The sequence below is a fragment of the Pogona vitticeps genome, chromosome 6, assembly GCF_051106095.1.
Source record: "Pogona vitticeps strain Pit_001003342236 chromosome 6, PviZW2.1, whole genome shotgun sequence".
NCBI lineage: Eukaryota > Metazoa > Chordata > Lepidosauria > Squamata > Agamidae > Pogona > Pogona vitticeps.
This window is the reverse complement of record NC_135788.1, coordinates 115102644-115122889: the sequence shown is the minus strand read 5'-3', so window position 1 is coordinate 115122889 and position 20246 is coordinate 115102644. Positions and strand designations below refer to the sequence as shown.

At 43.6% G+C, this 20246-nt stretch overlaps 1 long non-coding RNA gene across 1 annotated transcript; it reads right to left on the bottom strand.

Annotated features, from left to right (window-relative positions):
• Positions 1–288: 288 nt before the first annotated feature.
• Positions 289–10307, bottom strand: LOC144583762 (uncharacterized). The gene is made up of 2 exons (XR_013537696.1): positions 8058–10307; positions 289–4206 (listed from the first exon to the last, which is right to left on the bottom strand). It is a non-coding gene; the product is annotated as an uncharacterized LOC144583762 (long non-coding RNA).
• Positions 10308–20246: the final 9939 nt, after the last annotated feature.

Here is a 20246-nt window from a genome sequence, read left to right as displayed (position 1 = left end):
GAGTTGTGCCTGATAGCCAAGGCACCCCTAGATGAAGCCCAGAGAAACTTTCCTGATACTACTAAGTTAAATTGACAATCTCTGCAGCCTAAGGATGCCACAGCTAGAATCTGTTCCACACAACCGGATAACTATGCACGGGACAAAGGGGAGACCTCGGATGCAAAACATGATCAACTCAAAGTTATCTCATGGAACATAGCAGGGTGGACCTCGAAGCAAAACCCTGGGAAGACCTGGAAAATTATATAGAATGCAAATTCCCTAGAGCCCAGTTATTCATAATGGGGGACTTTAATGCAAGATTAGGCTCAAATATCAGTGCACTCTTTTCTTCCAGTTTATGGGGGACAGTTGACAATGAGATCTTTGCCCCTAGCTATGACAGAACGTCCAAAGATAGTCAAGTGAATTATGGTGGCATCTGTATGATCCAAATGGTGTCCCGTCTTGGTCTTATAATATTAAACGGGAACCCCCAGTATGACAAATGCCCTGAATTCACCTATGTATCAGGACATGGAAGCAGTGTTGTGGATTTTGTGCTAATCTCCTACTCTTTATTTAGAGAGGTACTAGAGCTTTCTGTAGGCCTAAGGCTAGATAGTGACCACCTGCCCCTTAATACCACCCTCCTACTTTCACAATCTGCCCATCTGAGTGCAAAACCTCATCTCCAAGACAAACACCCAAGCTTCAAACAAAAGAGAATACAATGGACAGAGGAAACCCACGAGAAGCTAGAAGGTTTCTTTGGCTCTGCTGAGGGGGAGTCCCTAAAAAATTCAATCATAGAAGCCACAAATGCCACTACTGCCATAAATAAATATTCAGTCTTAATCAATGCAATGAATACGGCCCTAACCACCAAACAACTTCCACAAGCCTCACTAATGAGAAGTGGCCCCAAGTGGTTTGACAGAGAATGTCAAGTAGTTAAAAACCAACTGAGAGACGTATATAACAACTATAGAAAGGAAAACCTGGACGTATTACCCGCAGAATATTATGATATTAAAAAGAAATATAAACAATTAATAGCATGTAAAAAGAGACAAGCAATTCAAAAGGGATGGAATGCATTAATAGAATGCACTTTAAATAAAAAGTCTAAACTCTTTTGGGCTCTTGTCACTGATGCCCGGAGCTCCCCCTCGAACCAGCTCAGCTGTAACATCCCAGCAGATATCTGGGAACAGCACTTCTCTACTCTATTCAGGGAAATCAAAGAGAATTCTACAGATTTCTCTCCACCTATAAATTTAAATGACACCCCTCCATGGAGGCCAGTCACAGTGACCGAAATAATAAACCCTGATTAGAAGTATGAAATCGGGTATGGCCCCGGGAACAGATGCCATTCGCCCTGAAATGCTGAAGGCTAACATGAATTGGTGGGCACCTTTGTTGGCAAACTTGTTTACCCATATCAACAACTCGGGTAAATTTCCCATTGCTTGGTCCGAAGCCATAATAATACCTATCTTTAAGAAAGGAGAAAGAGGAGACCCAACCAACTACAGACCAATCAGTCTGCTTTCTGTGTTGGGCAAATTGTATTCTAATCACTTAAATCAAAGACTACTCACCTGGATAGAGGAGGAAAATATCTTGGGGAAGGAACAGGCAGGATTTAGAAAGGGTAGATCAGCAATTGATCACTGTATGGTTTTGAGTCATCTTGCGGAGAAATATATGTCCTCTCATGGAAATGGGCTCTATACTGCATTCATAGACCTAAAATCAGCCTTTGATTCTGTCCCAAAAGACATTCTATGGTTAAAATTATACAAAACCTCTATAGATAAGAGACTTTTGTTTTTTATTAAATGTCTTTATCAGGGCACCACACTCCGTGTTAGATGTGGAACAGAAGGAAACCTGACAAAACCTATTCAGGTTAATAAAGAGGTCCGACAGGGCTGTATATTAGCCCCCATACTATTTAACCTGTGTTTAAATGATCTGCTTGGGTGATGTCTTGGAACAGACTTCCATCTTCCCAGATTAGCAGAGATCAAATGCCCCCTACTGCTGTACGTAGATGATGCAGTTCTTCTGTCCCTATCGAAAATTGGACTTAAACGGCTGATCTGCACATTTATGATTTACTGTGAGAACAATCAATTGGTCATAAATTTTGTTAAAACAAAAATCATGGTTTTCACTCATTCTGTAATACCTAGAAAATGGACAATTAACGGTTCACGCATTGAGCAAGTAAAACAGATAAAGTACCTAGGTATTATGGTTGTTGTGGGTTTTTCAGGCTCTGTGGTCAGCATCCTCTGAAGATGCTGGCCACAGAGACTGGCAAAACGTTAGGAAGAACAACCTTCAGAACACAGCCAAAGAGCCCAAAAAACCCACAACAACCATTAGATCCTGGCCGTGAAAGCCTTTGCGAATATACCTAGGTATTACATTCCATCATAAACATTCCTGGGCTGCCCATAGACGGACCATAATCCAACCAACCCAGAACATGCAGAAAACCATCATGCGCTTTTTCTTTAGTAAAGGGGGACAATTTCAGCTGCCATCCAAGTTTTTTAGCTCAAGATTCTGCCCCAACTGCTATATGGCATACCAACTTGGATCCTAGGATTTCACACATGTATAGAGAGTGTGCTCTCACATTTTCTAAAATCCATTCTGGGAATGCCAAGATGCGTCCCTGCAGCTGCCTTACGATTAGAGACTGGGCTAACATCACTAGAATGCAGTGCGTGGCTCTCTGCTTTCAGATTTCGGAACAAGGCAACACATGCTGATCCATCTATGGGATACCTTGGCCTACTACAGAAAGATGTCTATAACAGCTCTTGGCTTAAAACTTTTCCAGCCAAACTGCATCTATTAGGGCTCTCTTTGGACTTTCTCTATGCCCAGGAACCCAAGGCAGCCAACTCTATCTTAGAAAAGCGGATCAGGGACGTTGATTTCCAGTATTCCACTGCAATGGCTCATAAAACGTGCTCCATCTTGCACCTTGGCCTGAACTATGACTTCTCCCAAAGTGCTAGGTATTTAGAGAAATTGACTATTCCAAAATACAGGCACGTTTTTTCAAGAGCCCGATTTAACTGCCTCCAATCCACAATTTTTGATGGGCGATATTCTGGCACCCCTTACGAAAAAAGATTGTGCCCCTGTAAGGATAGAGAAATTGAAACTTTGAAGCATGTCCTTTTGGAATGTGATTTCTACAGAAATGAGCGTATCAAATTCCTCAAGCCCATAATGAATATCTTCAAAGGCAGGACTCTGATTTGGTACACAAAATATTTATTAAGCGACACTAACAAGTTAACCACCGAATCAGTGGCGAAATTCCTTCTCTCTGCTCAAAGAATACGAAAAACAATCTTGACCTCTACCTAACTCAGTCATAAAAATAAAAACAAAAATAAAAAACCAATATAAGGGTAATCTATTTTATCAATTTTATCATTTTAGCTGTTTTGAAATGTTTTTAATTGCTTCTATCTATTTTAAACATGAATAATTGTTTTAATTGATCCTATCTATTTTAAATATGAATGTATTTCAATGGGTCAGAGTTCGCAGAATTAAGATTGATTGATTGCATATAATATTAATACAAAAGCAATGTTTGGGTAATCTATCTTATTATTTTATTCTGTTTTAACTGCCTTGAAATGTTTTAACTGCTTCCTCTTATTATAAATATTATATGTATGCATTTTATTGAGTTGGAGACCGCAGAATTAACAGTGTCCAATTGTATACAATATTAATATAAAAAAACAATGTATAGGCAATTTGCGTTTTTATACTGTTTTAACTGTCTTCTAATGTTTTAATTGCTTCCTCATACATATAAATATTTTATGTATGTATTTTAATGGGTCGGAGACCGCAAATAAAGACTGTTGTTGCTGTAAATCATGGGGTTGATTTCTAAACATCAGGAAGGATTTGGTGCATTGAATCCTTCCACAAAAGAATGGACACCTGATTGAACTTGGGATTCCACACAACGGCACCTCCATTCAGGGTGAACTTCTTTCCATCAGGACCATGAGGATCGATCCAACCAACACGCACTCTCTGGAAGGACCGATTGGGGAAGGTCACCAAGTTGTTGACGTCGTACCCAAATTCCAGGTCCCCGTTCTCGTTGAAAAAGATTTCATCCCCAGCAGTGTTGTTGAAGCGGACGTTTCTCAGGAAAAAGTGAAGCTACATTTAGGACGAGAAGGAGGTGCTTGTAGTGCAAATGGTAAGAGAGGAGTTAAGAATTATCTTTCTGAAATTTCAGTAAATGCAATTTTTCATCCATCAAAAATGTTTTAATGACTCTATTAATATTAATCAATTGGAAGTCCCACGAGTGTGTCTTTTCAAAAGGAAAAAGCGGCCGGATGTGTGGAACGTCTGGACTAAAAGACGAGGGTTTTCTGTTGCATGGGAAGGGCTCAGCTGCCACCTCCGGGTTGGATTTCTTCCCCAGAAATTCCATTGAGCCAAGAGGTTCCACTGCCAAAGATCCATCTTTGAAATGGACAGCATTCACGTTGTGCTCAAAACCCAGGAGTAGAACAAGGATGTTTGAGCTTCAGATACCCTGAAGTTACAATCGTAAGCAGGACACGTGTTGGATGATCTGGAGACCCTGGGCTCAGATCCAATCTCAGCCATGAAACTCAACAGTTGACCTCATTCATAGCTGTAACAATCTCTCAACCCAACCTACATGACTGGGCGATGGTGAGGGGAAACTGGGGAGGATGAGGACTGCCATTCACGCTGCCTTTAGAGGAATGCCTAGTGTTCAACTCTCATGACAAGCTCTGTTCAGTGACATCCAGGGGGTTATTCATCACCTCCCCTGGCTTGATTTCATATCTTGCAATGGAAGAAAGATTACAGCAACACCAAAATGGAAAAGACAAACCACAATAATGGGATAGTTCTACTCTGTTCTCCTGTATCATCAGTTAGATACGGGCCATCAAGTCAGAACCTCAGAAGGCTTCCAAGGTAAGGGAGATATCTAAGAAGTGGTTTTGCCAGGACGACAACCCAATGGTTTTACCTGTTCTACAGCTCCAGAGTGGAATTTGAACACTCATCTCCACAATCCCAGTGCACCAGTCTACCCACTAACCAGAAATGAGTACCAACCATAGATCCTTAGTAGTGACCTAAAAGTTGTTGTTGGCTATAAAAGCTTCCATGACAGTAAGAACATTATTTGGGCCAGAGAAAGTATAGGATTTCTTAGAGAGATTTTGAAAATATGCTCTGCTGAATACTATCACAGGTCTGTGTTACTGGACATTGTATTTCATCTCATCAACTATATTTTATTTCTATGTTGAATACCCCACCTTTCTCCCGACAGAGGTTCCTTGGACAGAAGAAACAACGTGTTTTTACCACTTCTTAAATCCTCAGGCCTCCCAGAAAAATGGAGGTTACCATGTGGGGAAAAGGATCTTTAAATGTTCTTTAACCAAATAATCCACAGAAAGTCAACAGATGGTGTCACTTCACCATGTTCTGGAAGAAATAGGGAGCTAAATTGTGGGATAAATTCTGGAACTCTCCTTACATGGCACTACTATTTCTTCAAGGTATATTATATGAAATTTCTCTGTGCACAAGGAAGCTCCTTACACTTTGTCTGCAGCCTGGAGGAAGCCTAACTTACCTGCCAAGGTTCACCAGCCAAACGACACTCTCTGTCTCTAGTCCTCATGGCTCTCTGTTTTGCTATCAGTGAGGACATGGCGTGAAGAGCATGTGCCACAGCGTAGACCGCATTGTAGATACTGTAGCTCTGCCCAGACATTTCCAGCTCAAACACAGACCGAGAGAGGCTCCCAAGACGCTCTTCCCCAGTGCACGTACTTACGAAAGGGAAGTCATACGGTGGAAGTGAGCACCTGAAGGCAGTTTGCCAGAATAGTTGGATGTAGACAACATTTGACTTGTAGGGGTTCAAATTCTCAAGAAAATCTTGAAATCCTGGCACCACATTGGAGTGAAGGGAGAAGGACAAAGTGCCATTGAGGGACTTTGCTGTGAATGGATCCCAAGGGAGAACAGAGGTGAAATCCCACTGGGCTGTTATGATCCAAACTTTTTCCATTGGCTGATTCCGGACAAATTCTGAGGTAACGAGAATTAGTCGCAAACCGTCCATTGATTGCCCATCTCCATGGATGAGCCATATATTAAGTGGGTGCAACCAGAGTGCAGAGAAGAGGGTGCCCAGGAGAGCAGTAACTGTCTTGTTCGAATTGTGGGTTGTCACCACTGGAAGGAATTCAGTCACAGCGACACAGATGTTGTTCTGCAAGAGCCTTGGCCTCAGGGTTCGGAGAAACGCTTCCCCAGTGCCATCACTGGACAGGAGGAGGCCAATCCAGTTCCACCCAAAATATTTGAGCAGCTCAACAATCCCATCGTACTGAGGTTCTTCATTTGGAATCATCCGGAAGAAAAAGGGGAACTGGGTTTGGTCATTCAAGACTGGGTCAAAAGAACCGTAGGAAAGCTAGAGGAAGAGGGAATAATAAAAATGATTTGTGTCGTAAAAATAACAAATCATTGGGTCATCATTCATGTGCTGGTGGCCACGTTTGCAGATGACAGAAAATGTTTCTGGTTGGTGAAAATCAGGAGGGATCATGAAGACCTCCAGAAGGATCTCCAGAAGGATCTGTCCAAACTGGAAGCATGGGCAGCAAAATGGGAGATGCGTTGCAATATAAGAACTTGTAAAGTAATACAAATTGTGGCAAAAAATCAAAACTTAATTAAGGGGTTCTGAGCTGTCCGTGAAGGATCAGGAAAGAGAGCTTGGTGTGCTGGTGAGCAGCTCAAGGAAAGTGTCAACTTAGTGTGCGGCGGCCGTAAAGAAGGCCAGTTCCATGCTAGGTATCTTTAGAAAGGGGACCGAAAATAAAACAGCCAACATTTTAATGCCATTGTACCAAACGCCAGTAAGGCCACACCTAGAGTATTGCATGGAGTTCTGGTTGCTGCACCTCACAAAGGACAGAGTGGAACTGGAAAAGGTGCAGAAGAGAATGACTCAAATGATTGGGCTGGGGCACCTCCCTTATGAGGAAAGGCTACAGCATTTGGGGCTCTTTAGTCTACAGAAAAGGCGTCTGAGGGTACTCATGACTGAGATGTAAAAAATTATGGAGGGGATGGATAACGTGAATAGAGGGAACCTCTTTTCTCTCACACACAATACTTTATGGTTTATGAGGAGCACCTGTTGTGCACAACCACAGCCCTAGCAGCCCGACACTGGCTAAGATGGTACGCCCTACCATCTCCATATGATTTTTAAACACCCACATCTCCTTGTCAGAACCTCAGAGAGGGCCAGTGCTATTCTCTATAACTGGGTGGACCTAGGCTCTGACTTCGAATACATCACTTTCCTGTATGCCACCATATGAAAAACCAAATGGATGATTTCAGGAAGAATGATGGTTATGTGAAAGGCTTCTGCAAGGAAGCTTGAAAAGAAGATGGTGGAAAAACCACATGATTGATTTACTATTTTTTTTTATTTTTTATTTTTATTTATTTTATTAGATTTATACCTCGCCCATCTAGACAGATAGTCTACTCTGGGCGGCATAACAAAGTTTGAAAACAATAAAACCAAAAACATACAAAAATCCAAGATATAAAAATACAGATTTTGAAAAATACAACAGGAGGGAAAGCCTGCCTAAATAGCCATGTCTTTAGTTTACTTCAAAAAAAGCTAAACTGTGGAATTCTAGTGCTCATGTGAAGGACTTCTCGAGAACAGCAGGAGGGAAAGCCTGCCTAAATAGCCATATCAGTAGTAGATCCCTTTCTGTGTGCAATCTATAGTGAAAACACACAGAGAGCTGATGATCAGTATCAAGGCAAGAGCAGCTCTCTCTGTCTCTCTCTCCCATTTGCAAATGGGGCACCCTTTCTAATCCAAGCATAACGAACCACCTCTCCAAGTACAATCTCCCATCATCTCCTTCTTAAAGGCTTTCTCTCTGCCCGCACATGAAAAGACATACCTGTGGCACTTTGTAGGTGCTTAAGACGTTGGCCATCTGGATGGAGCTGGGGGAGGTTAAGGCACCGATGACGGCCAGTAGCCTTGCCCCCTTCTCACAGGAGTAGTTCAACACATTCCCCTGAGATCTGAAAAGCAGATTGAGGGTGGCCTTACAGGCTCTCCATGCACTGAAAAAATCACTAGCCACAGAAGATTCCAGTGTGGTATTTAGCAACAGCTTGTTGTCGTTGTTGATCTCATGAATGGCAAACAGAAAGGCCAAGACGTGCTGGTAGTTTTTAGGAATGACGCTGGAAAGAGAAGTCACAAGGTCTTATATCGTGACAGCAGAGAAAGAAAGGAAAGGAACTGCTATAACATTCTGATTGATGATCTTCCAAACAAAACCAATTTGGGCGTCTTTCTCCATCTGAATTATTGGGCGAATGTTTCATTTGTCCCTCTTGTGGAACTAGACAGGATGCTTGTTTTGTGACAACAAACATGATGAACCCTTAGGTCACTTCACTGATCACAAACCCATTCACTCTCCTTTGATCACTCTATTGGTTGATCTCAAACATTCTGCTAAGTGACCAACAACACCTAGTATCACCTCTGGGGAACATTCACATCTAATTAAAGTGTTCTGGGGGACACTAAATTTCTGTTGGTAAGAATCCACGGCATCTGTCCAAGACATCATTCTGTGAATGTGCCCCTCTGTAGAGATGTGGACTATGCCATCATATGAAAAATATCCAGAAAGGAATGAAAACTTTGAGATACAATATGGCCTAGTTGAATGGGTTGGTCCAGATTTTACATATACCATCTAGTCCCTGTTACACTTATAGCAGCTCAGATTTCCGAGTTTTTAATTAAGGCTGGGGGAAAAGTCTCTAGCCCTTAGGAGACTTCACTGCTTTTTGTGGGTAGTGTAAGACAGTGGAACAAACCTGGGCTGCTTAAAACACTATTGAAACAAGGTCAGAGAGCTGGGGTGGGGGTGTAGAGGGAGGCTCTTTCAATGGATAGTATGTTTGGGCTGCTTCATGCAGAAGACTATGGGGGATGCACAATGGGAGGAAAAGAGGGAAAGTCCTCTGGGAGCCCTTAGCCACTTGCTTGTGTGCTGTTCTTTCTTGGTCCAAACTGAATCAACCAGCCAGTCTGTGCAATTCTTTTGACTCTTTTAAGTAACAACTTTTAAAAAGCCCATGGGTTGGTGAAATAGCACTCAGTCTAAAGCCAGATAATATAAGCAGAGTGCTTTTACACCACGACAGATCCAGTACAGTCCCTTCAAACAATAAAGAGGTACTTACACTCCTTTTGGTGAGGTTTCTGGATGCACCTTAAACTGGGGTGAAGGCATTTCAGGAAAGAAAACAGACACAATTTCTCCAATGAGAACATCTTCTCTAGAAGGAGGGAGAGTATATGGAACATCTGGCTCTCTCCTATATCTGAGGGTGTTCAAACTCTTGTGGGACGTATGAGGAAAGACAAGGAGGAGGAGGAAGAGGAGGAACAGGAAGAAGACTAGCCTGAAAGCTAGCAAAAAACGGCCCCAGTTGGAAAAGCTGACTTGCATTGTCACCTAACTGACAATTTCTAAGCTTGTGAGTACAATGCCCTTCCTTAGACAGCACAAGAAACAACAAATCAAAGACAAAAGAGAGGTTTGAAATGTAGACTTCAACCTAAAAGCTCAATCAAGCTTGCTTTGCTCTATACATCAAGCTTCATGAAAAATGATTCACCCTGAATCAACTACTCATTCTCTATTTCTTCAAACCAAGCATTGCCTTGAAGTGGAGCCCACGGGCTGTAAAGTTCCACAGGGTTTACGCACAGGAAGAGGGAGACAAGACTATATATTAGCAGGATAAGAGAACAACTTGTTGTGCTCAATTCTGCTAAGGGGCCCAGGGGGCCTGTAAATTTTGAAAAAAGGAAGCAGGTGTCAAACATAATGGCCGGGCTAATTGTAGGGCAGAGGATTTCCTGAACCCCAAGGCCCTGGTCAGCCAGGGAAAACCAGATGAAACATGTTGCTATGATTTGGGATCCTACTATCCCTTCCAGCATAGAGAGAATGAGATACCATCCAAAAGCTCAGGATCGCACCCTTTTGAGATCCAATGCATGCTGGTTCATGGGTCTCCCATTGCAAATGATAAGAAACTGGGGGTTTTGACAAAGAGGGTCTCGGACAACCAACCAAGCTCAATAAACAGAGTGACTCATCGTGTTGAGCATAAGATCCAATAATATTTACTGAATTCAGACAAAGTCCAGGCTTATATGTTGTCTCATGCTATAGATGCTTGAAGGCTGTTCGTTGTTCTGGGACTGTGATCAACCGTCAGCATCAATCGACCAGCCAACTTTCCACTCTAAAACTGGTGCTGTTGAATGCCAGGTCTGTATTCAATAAGTCCCAGGTGATTTACGATCTCATCCTGGAGGAGGATGCAGACCTGGCATGCATAACCAAAATGTGGATTGGGAGAGAGGGCCCCCCCTGCGCTTTCCTGTCCACCCGGTTATGCTGTCCATCACCAAGGTAGACTGGAGTAGCCATTACACATAAAAGCACTCTGAAGGTTACTAGGTGCTCCGCGGTGGTAAGACCGGGTCTGGAGGACCTCCACGTGTCGATTGGGGCCAGGGATGGTAGTGGAATTTTGCTGGGCAACGTGCTCCCCGTGACCCAGCAACATCCCTACCGGAGCTGGTGGACTTTGTCTCCGCGGCATTGTTGGGATCCCCGAAGCTTTTAGTTTTGCGTGATTTCAATGTGCACACGGAGGCAGAGATATCCGGGCCAGCTCTTGAGTTCTTGGAAACCATGGTTTCTTTGAACATGTCCCAACATGTCAATGGCCCCACCCATGTGGGAGGTCATACACTGGACCTGGTTTTTTCCACCAACTGGAGTGAGCGTGGTCTGATGACCTTGTGTTGGTCCCCTTGTCGTGGTCGGATCACCACCTAATAAAATGTAACCTCGTAATAGCCCTCCTCCCTCGCAGGGAGCAGGGATCTATTGCTATGGTCCACCCTCGAGGGCTACTGGATCCTGTAGGATTCCAGGATGACATGAGTTATGGCTGACCTGGCTGGTGCTTCTGTCGAGGCCCTGGTTGACAGCTGGTCTACCGCTGCCACTAGGGCTATAGACACGATCGCGCCTAATCACCCTCTCCTGCGTAGAGCTCGGCCAACACCCTGGTTTAACCAGGACCTTCGAGCAATGAAGCGATTTAAGAGAAGGCTAGAGCGTAGGTGGAGGAAGAACCCGGATTATAATTGGCTAGCTGTTAGGGTTGCAACTAGCCTTTACCTGTCTAAGGTAAAGGCTGCTTGTCAAACTTACTTCGCTAACCAGATAAGCAAAGCGTCCAACCAGCAGGCAGAGTTATTCTGTATAGTGCATGACCTATGCTCTGAGTGATGGGCCTCCCCCTAGTCTTTCACCAGACCAATTTTCAGCATTTTTAAAATCTAAAGTGGAGGCCATCCGCCGGGAGCTCTCTCCTTTTTTAAATACAATGAGTCGAGCAGAGATGTCCAGCACTCTGTCTTGCCCGGTAATCCTTGATCGCTTTCAGTCTGTGACGCCAGATTCTGTGGATAGAGTGCTTGACCGCTGTCGCACCACCACCTCCTCCTTGGACCCTTGCCTGGCCTGGCTAATCAAAGCAGCCAGGCTGATAACAACAGAATGGGCCACAGCAATAATTAATGGGTCTTTCCTTGAGGGCAGGGTTCCTCCTGCCCTCAAGGAGACACTCATTAGCCCCATAAGGAAGAAACCTAATTTGGCATCAGACGAAATTATAGGCCCATCCCCAAAGTTTCTTTCATCATTAAAGTGGTGGAGAGTGGGGTGGCTGATCAGATTCAGGCTCTTTTGGATGCAACAGATGCCCTGGATCTGTTCCAGTTGGGCTTCAGGCCGCGCTGTGGTACAGAAACGACACTGGTCGCCCTGCACAATGACCTGTTTGGGGGGTGACCCTTGCCGCAAAGAGTGGGGTCCGCAGCTTTGGGATCCATCTGGACCCGGCGCTCACCATGGAGACTTAGGTGGCGTCGGTGGTCCATACCGCCTTTTTCCATCTTTGGCAGATAGCTCGGCTGCGACCCTATCTCGATGTGGAGGCACTCATTACCTTGGTGCATGCGCTTGTAAACTCAAGTTTAGACCACTCTAATGCGCTCTATGTGGGGCTACCTTTGAGACTGATGCAGAAACTCCAAGTGGTGCAGAATGCAGCGGTCAGACTCCTTAGTGGAGCAAGAAAATACCATCATATTTCTCCTATTCTGGCCGCATTGCACTGGCTGCCCATTCGGTTCTGCATTGACTTCAAAGTCCTAATGCTTACGTATAAAGCCCTAAACGGTTTAGGGCCTCAATACCTTGGGGAACACCTACTGCCACCAAGATCTACCCGTATCACTCGAGCGAGTCAGGAGGTGAGGCTGAGGAGCTTGACACCGAGGGAGGCCCGGAAGGAAAAAACAAGAAACCGGGCCTTCTCGGTGGTAGCTCCTTGCCTCTGGAACAATCTGCCTCCAGGGATTCATGCGGCCCCTTCGCTGGGTATTTTTAAAAATCAGTTTAAAAAGTGGATGTTCAGGCAAGCCTTCCCTCCATTTAATATCTGATGTCTTAATTTTTTCTATTTTCTCTTCTCCATCTTGAAGAACTAGTCATTTGAAGTAATAATTTCCTTTTGTTATATTTACTTGTTGTTTTATGTGTTTGTAAGCCACCTAGATTGGTCACAAGGCCGCATAGGTGGGATATAAATAGAATAAATGAATGAATAAATGAGTAAATAAATAAATAAATAAATAAATAAATAAATAAATAAATAAATAAATAAATAAATAAATAAATATAGGAAATTCTACAGAGCAAGGAAACTGGAAGTGAAGCTCAATCAGTAAATAGTTGTTTATAGTGCTCAAGAGGGATGGCATCTGTGTAAGGTCGCAACATATATAAAAATGATACCGTATCCTCCATGCTTTGATTTGATCTTTCAGGATCCAAAAAAAGGGTTGAATGGAGTCCCCGGCATGAGAAAGCAGGTCCCATTTGAGTTGCCTGGTCTGAAGAAGGATGGAGACTCAACTCAGCAGAAGTGGTACCCAATGGAGGATAAAGTCTGTTTCTTGGTCCCGAGACAGGATGAAACCTGGGGTAGCTCCCAATTTTATTCTGCCCCCTCCCTGAGGCATCACACATTTTTATGTATCTGGAGCTCAGGACTAGCCTGGGATTAGACTTGAAATTTGGTACTATCTACTCCAGTGTGAAGGAAAGGCTCCCACCAGATTCATGCCTCCTTCTCTCCACTCTGCCCAGTCACGATGCCATCCCTGGACCCAAACCATTTAGGCCTTTAGAGGTCAGAACCAGGACTTTGACTTTGGCACAGAAACACTTGCCTTTTAAATGATCTCCTGGCTCAGTTCCTCCAACGCGCTCCATGGTGTCTCAGCTATTTCTATCAAGCTAAGGCCCAAGCAATAATGACAAGCGGACAGTTTCTCGGAGGAAACAGCGACAGGTTTATTCAGATAAAACAAGTGCGCACTCAGGTGCCCAGCAGGGTGGGGACCCCGAGATCACCAGGGTACAAGTTTTTATACAGTTCTAAAATAGAAACAAAAGTATGCAGCCGTTCATTGGTCCTCGAGGACCATGTGCATGGGTTGCAATTTCTTGCTTCTCAGCAAAGCAGTTAGTTTCTTATGCGCAGAGCTGCTGATCTCTAAGGATTGTGGAAGTTTCCTTACAAAGCGCTACTTTTTCTTTGGCACTTGCTCCCTTCTTGCCAGGTGGGCCTGCCTCTGAAAAGTGTTCAGAAACAAGGCAGCCAAATAGATAACTGGGCCTTGGTTACAAGGCCACATAATCACCTCTGCCAACAGCTCTGCTGGTTGTTCATCTGCTTCCCAGCACAATTCAAAGCCCTACTTTTAACCTATCAAGCCCCAAAAGGATTGACTCCTAGGATGTCCGTGGCCTTGCATCCTTTTTTTCCCCATTTTTTAATTTTTTACTTTATATACACATATCCGTACATAGACATATATATACACACATATGCCTAAATCTCTATCTACAAATGATACATATTGTAGAGCTTAGCCTACAAGCCTTTTGTATAATAATACATTTCTTTCAGCAGTGTCTTCTCCTCATTATTCCTTTTGGTCATTTTCTATTTATTATAAAGTTTTTGCTTTCCACCATTCGTAGAACATGTTCCAGCTTTCATAGTAAGTTGACTTTTCTTGCCCTTTAGTCTCTTTGTAAGTCTATCCATTTCAGCGCACTCTAATTTTTTTTGATAATCACTTCGTCTTTTGGTGGGTCTCCCTCCTTCCATACTTGTGCCCATGCTTATCTAGCAGCTGTAAGGACATGTGATATTAAGTAATAACTTTGTTTATTTATATTATTTGTTATTAGTCCCAATAAAAATGTTTCTGGTTTAAATTGTATTTCTTGTTTAGTCATTTGTTTAATCCATGTATACATTTTGACCCAATATTTCTTTGCAGTATCACATGTCCACCATGTGTGGTAATAGGTTCCTTCTTGGTTTTTACATTTCCAGCACTTATTCGAAATATTGGCAGAAATTTTTGCAAGTCTGGATGGAGGGAGATGCCATCTATAAAACATTTTATACAAATTTTCCTTATACGACGTTGCTAATGTTAATTTAAGATTTTTAGTCCACATTTGTTGCCATTTCTCAAGTTCAATACTATATCCAAAATTTTTTGACCATTTTACCATTGTTTCCTTAACCTCCTCATCTTGAGTGTCCCATTGCAATAAAAACTTATATGCTTTTTGAGTTTGTTGTTTTTCTGTAGTGAGTAATATTTTATCAAGTGCTGTGTATTCGCTATAAAATCCTCCTGTTTTTTTATCCTGATTATAGATTGATTGCAGTTGTAGTTGGGGTCACCATGAAAAAGTCAGTCCTTGACTCTCTAATTGATCTTTTGTCTTTAACAGTCCTTCCTTATTTAGGAGCTCATTATATGTCGTTATTTTCTCAAATTTCAATAGGTTTCGGTGCGTGAATGCACCTTGCATCCTTTTTGAAGAAGAAAGGAAGGATGAGATTCTAGCTGGACAGCCACACTGCAAAAGAGTTGTCTGTGGCTGACATAGTGGAGGGGGAAGGACATCCCCAACCCCTACGCAGTCTCAACCTTTCTATCCTTTCTTTAATAAATACTGTAGGACTGTATGAAAAAGAAATAAGTCAAGGAACTAAAGAACCCAAATAAAACACTGTCAGCATTATTTTTTTCTTACTAATTGTTCTCTGGTGTTTAGGTCCGGTCTCAAGATTATAATGTAGCATTTTGGGAAGAAGATACAGCCCAGTAAGCCCAGATTCGAAGCTAAGATGGAGAAGATCTCCACGGCCACCATGTATTTCCCTTTGGTGCTCAAGTAGGTGGGCACAAAGGAGACCCACACACTGCAAAACACCAACATGCTGAAGGTGAGCAGCTTGGCTTCATTGAAACTATCAGGCAATCTTCTGGCAAAGAAAGCCACCATGAAGCTGGTGATGGCCAGAAGGACCATGTAACCCAAGACAAGGTAGAACATGACTCGGTGATGATGCTCTGGTCTCCTGTATCATCAGTTAGATACGGGCCATCAAGTCTGAACCAACTTGACCCTCAGAAGGATTCCAGGGTAAGGAAGATATCTAAGAAGTGGTTTAGCCTGGACCACAGCTCCAGAGTGGAATTTGAACACTCGTCTCCACAATCCCAGTTCACCAGTCTACCTACTATCCAGAAGTTGGTACCAACCATAGATCCTTAGTAGTGACAGAAAAGTCAGTGTTGGCTATAAAAGCTTCCATGGAGTCCATATGAGAGTTAGAACATTTTTAGGGCCAGAGAAAGTGCAGGATTTCTCAGAGAGATTTTGAAAATATGCTCTGCTGAATTTTATCACAGGTATGGCTTAGTGGACATAGTATTTCATCTCATCAACTATATTTTATTTTTATTTTATACCCCACCTTTCTCCTAACAGGGAGGCCCTGGGCAGAAGAATCAACATTTTTTTATCACTTCTTAAATCCTCAGGCCTCATTGAAAAATGGAGGCTATCATGTGTCAAAAAGCCTCTTTAAATGTCCTTTAATCAAATAATCATCAGAAAGATAGTGTCACTTCACCATGTTCAGGAAGAAATAGGGAGCTAAATTTTGGGATAAATAGTAGAATTCACATAATAGAGGTTCAAACCAGGACATTGACTTTGGCACAGAAACATTTGCCTTTTTAATGATCTCCTGGCTCACTTCCTCCAACTCACTCCATGGTGTCTCAGCTATTTCTATGAAGCTAAGGCCCATGCAATAATGATAAGCAGACGGTTTCTTGGAGGAAAAGGTGACAGGTTTATTCAGATAACACAAGTGCGCGATCTGGTGCCCAGAAGGGTGGGGATCCCAGGATCAACAGGGTTCAAGTTTTTATACATTTCTAAAAAAGGAGAAAAAAGTATGTAGCCGTTCGTTGTTCCTTGAGGACTAGGTGCATGGGTTGCAATTTCTCGCATCTCAGCAAAGCAGTTTGTTTCTCATGCGCAGAGCGGCTGATCTCTCAGGAATGTTGAACCTTCCTTACAAAGAACTACTTTTTTTTTGGCACTTTCTCCCTTCTTACCAGGTGGGCCTGCCTCTGAAAAGTCTTCAGAAACACGGCAGCCAGATAGATAACGGGCCTTGGTTACAAGGCCACATCTCTGCCAACATCTCTGCTGGTTTTTCATCCCAGCACAATTCAAACCCCTACTTTTAACCTATCAAGCCCCAAGAGGGTTGAGTCCAAGGATGTCATTGGCCTTGTATCTTTTTTAAGAAGAAAGGAAGGACGAGATGCTAGTTGGACAGTTAGGCATCCTTCAGTCTCGAAAGACTATGGTTACGTGCTCTGTATGGAGGACTTGGAACAGTGTCTAGTGTGGCTGAGGAGGCCAATTCGAGAATGACAATCTCTTCCACACTGAAGACAGATCCAATCTGTCCCCTGTCCAGCTCCCTGGTTTTGTTGCTTTTGTGACTTCCACTTTGCCTCGGCCTGCTGGACAAGGGTCTCTTCAAATTGGGAGAGGCCATGATGTACCGCCTGCCTCCAGGCTGAATGCTAAGATGTCAAGGTTTCCCATCTGTTGAGGTCCATTCTTCAGGCCTTCAGATCCCGCTTGCAGATGTCCTTGTATCGCAGCTGTGGTCTCCCTCTGGGGCGATTTCCCTGCACTAATTCTCCATACAGGAGATCCTTTGGAATCCGACCATCAGCCATTCTCACGACGTGCCCAAGCCAACATAGACGTCGCTGTTTCAGTAATGTGTTAATGCAGAAAATTCCAGCTCGTTCTAGGACTGCTCTGTTTGGAACTTTGTCCTGCCAGGTGATACCAAAAATCCGTCGAGGCAACGCATATGGAAGGTGTTCAGCTTCCTCTCCTGCCGTGCACAAAGGTTCCAGGACTCACTGCAGTACAGGAGTGTACTTAGGACACAGGCACTATAGACCTGGATCTTCGTATGTGTTATCAGCTTCTTATTGAGCCATACTCTCTTTCTGAGTCTAGAGACCATGGTAGCTGCTTTGCCAATGCGTTACCCAGTTCGACATCCAGAGACAGGGTGTCAGAGATGGTTGAGCTAAGGTACACAAAGTCATGAACAACCTCCAATTCTTGTGTGGAGATGGTGATAGACGGAGGTGAGTCCATGCCCTGGCCCATGACTTGTGTTTTCTTCAGGCTGATTGTTAGTCCAAAGTCTTCGCAGGCCGTGATGAAACGATTCATGAGCTGTTGGAGGTCTTCAGCAGAGTGGGCAACGATGGCTGCATCATCTGCGAAGAGGAAGTCCCGCATGCATTTCAGTTGGACTTTGGTCTTTGCTCTCAATCTAGAGAGATTAAAGTGCTTTCCGTCTGATCTAGTCCGGAGATAGACACCCTCGGTTGCAGTTCCAAAGGCATGCTTCAGCATGACAGCAGAAAAGATCCCAAAAAGTGTTGGTGCAAGGACATAGCCCTGTTTCACTCTGCTTTGGATGTCAAAGGGGTCTGATGTTGAGCCGTCAAAAACTACAGTGCCTTTCATTCCCTCATGGAAAGATCTGATAATTTTAAGGAGACGGGGTGGACATCCAATCTTGGGAAGTATTTTAAAAAGACCATCTCTGCTAACCAAGTCAAATGCTTTTGTAAGGTCAATGAAGGCCACTAAGAGTGGCTGTTGTTGTTCCCTGCATTTCTCCTGCGGCTGTCGGAGGGAGAATACCATGTCAGTGGTAGATCTATTAGCTCGGAATCCACACTGTGATTCTGGAAAGACTCTGTCTGCAAGCACCTGGAGCCTCTTCAGCACAACACGGGCAAGCAGCTTCCCTACAACACTAAGAAGAGAGATGCCACAGTAGTTATTGCAGTCGCCCCTGTCTCCTTTGTTCTTGTACAATGTGACGATGTTTGCATCCTTCATGTCCTGTGGTACTCCACCTTCCCTCCAGCAGAGACAGAAGACTTCATACAGTTCAGTGGTGATGATCTCCTTACAGCATTTCAGCACTTCAGCAGGGATGTTATCCTTTCCAGGTGCCTTGCCGGAGGCAAGGGAATCCAAGGCCACTTTTATTTCTGCTAAGGTTGGTTCATTGTCCAGCTCTTCCAAGACAGGCAGGCACTCAATGTTATTTAATGCTTCTTTGGTTACTACATTCTCTCTGGAATATAGCTCAGAGTAGTGCTGTACCCAGCGTTCCATCTGCTGTGCTCAGTCCTGGATGGGCACACCTGTAGCAGACTTCAAGGGAGCAGATTTCTTCTGTATTGGACCTAAGGCCTGCTTGATACCGTCATACATTCCTTTGATGTTACCTGTGTCTGCTGCTATCTGTATCTGAGAGCAGAGCTGGAGCCAATAATCATTGGAGCATCTCCTGGCAGCCTGTTGGACTTGGCTACGAGCGGCTCAAAGAGCTTGCAAGTTGTACGCGCTAGGACAGGTTTTGTATGCTGCTAGAGCTCTTCTCTTATCCTCGATGGCTGGCATTAGATCCTTTGAATGGGCTTTGAACCAGTCAGCCATCTTTTTGGTCTTCTTGCCAAAGGTGGACAAGGCGGTGTTATAGACAGCGTTCTTGAAATGTTCCCATCGTTCAGGTGCATTTACATTAGCTGGACCTGGAAGGGTTTCCTCGAGTGCTTGGGCAAATTCCTTCACTTTTCTTTGATCGCGAGTCTTGCTGATGTCAATACGTGGTCTTCCTTCCTTTATCGTGTGAGAGAATCTCTTTGTTCACAGTTTTACTCTACTACACACCAGGGAGTGATCAGTATCACAATCAGCACTCTGGTAACTGTGTGTGACCGTAATACTAGGAAGGCTAGAACATCTAGTGAGGATCAGATCAAGCTGATGCCAATGTTTGGATCTTGGATGTCTCCAGGAAACTCTGTGTTGCAGGTTCGTATTAAAGAATGTGTTGCTGACACAGAGACTAAAATAACAGCAAAACTTCGGCAAGCGTTGGCCATTTTCATTCATCTTTCCAATGCCGAAAAGGCCTAGACAAGTGGGCCAAGAATTATGATCAGCACCAACTCTAGCGTTAAAGTCTCCAAGAATAAACACTGCCTCTCTTTCAGGGACTTTTTTGATAGTAGCTGCCAGATCGTCATAGAACTTGTCTTTCACTTCTGGAGTGGATGACAGTGTTGGTGCATATGCACTAATGAGGGTTACTGGTCCTGCTGATGAGTGGAGCTGCAGAGACAGGATTCTTTCACTCCCCACAGTAGGTGGAACAATGCATCTTAGAAGAGTATTTCTGACTGCAAAGCCAACACCATATTCCCTGGTCTGATTCGATGGTTTTTCCTGCCAGAAAAATGAGAAGTTTTTTTCTTTGACAGATCCCAAGTCTGGCAATCCTGTTGGACAACCATACTGCAAAAGAGTTGTATGTGCCTCACAGGCTGGAGGCTGAAGGAAATCCCTAACTCCTACGCAGTCTCAATCTTTGTATCTTTTCTTTAATAAATACTGTATGACTGTATGAAAAAGAAATAGGTCAAGGAACTAAAGAAGCCAAATAAATTACTGTCAGCA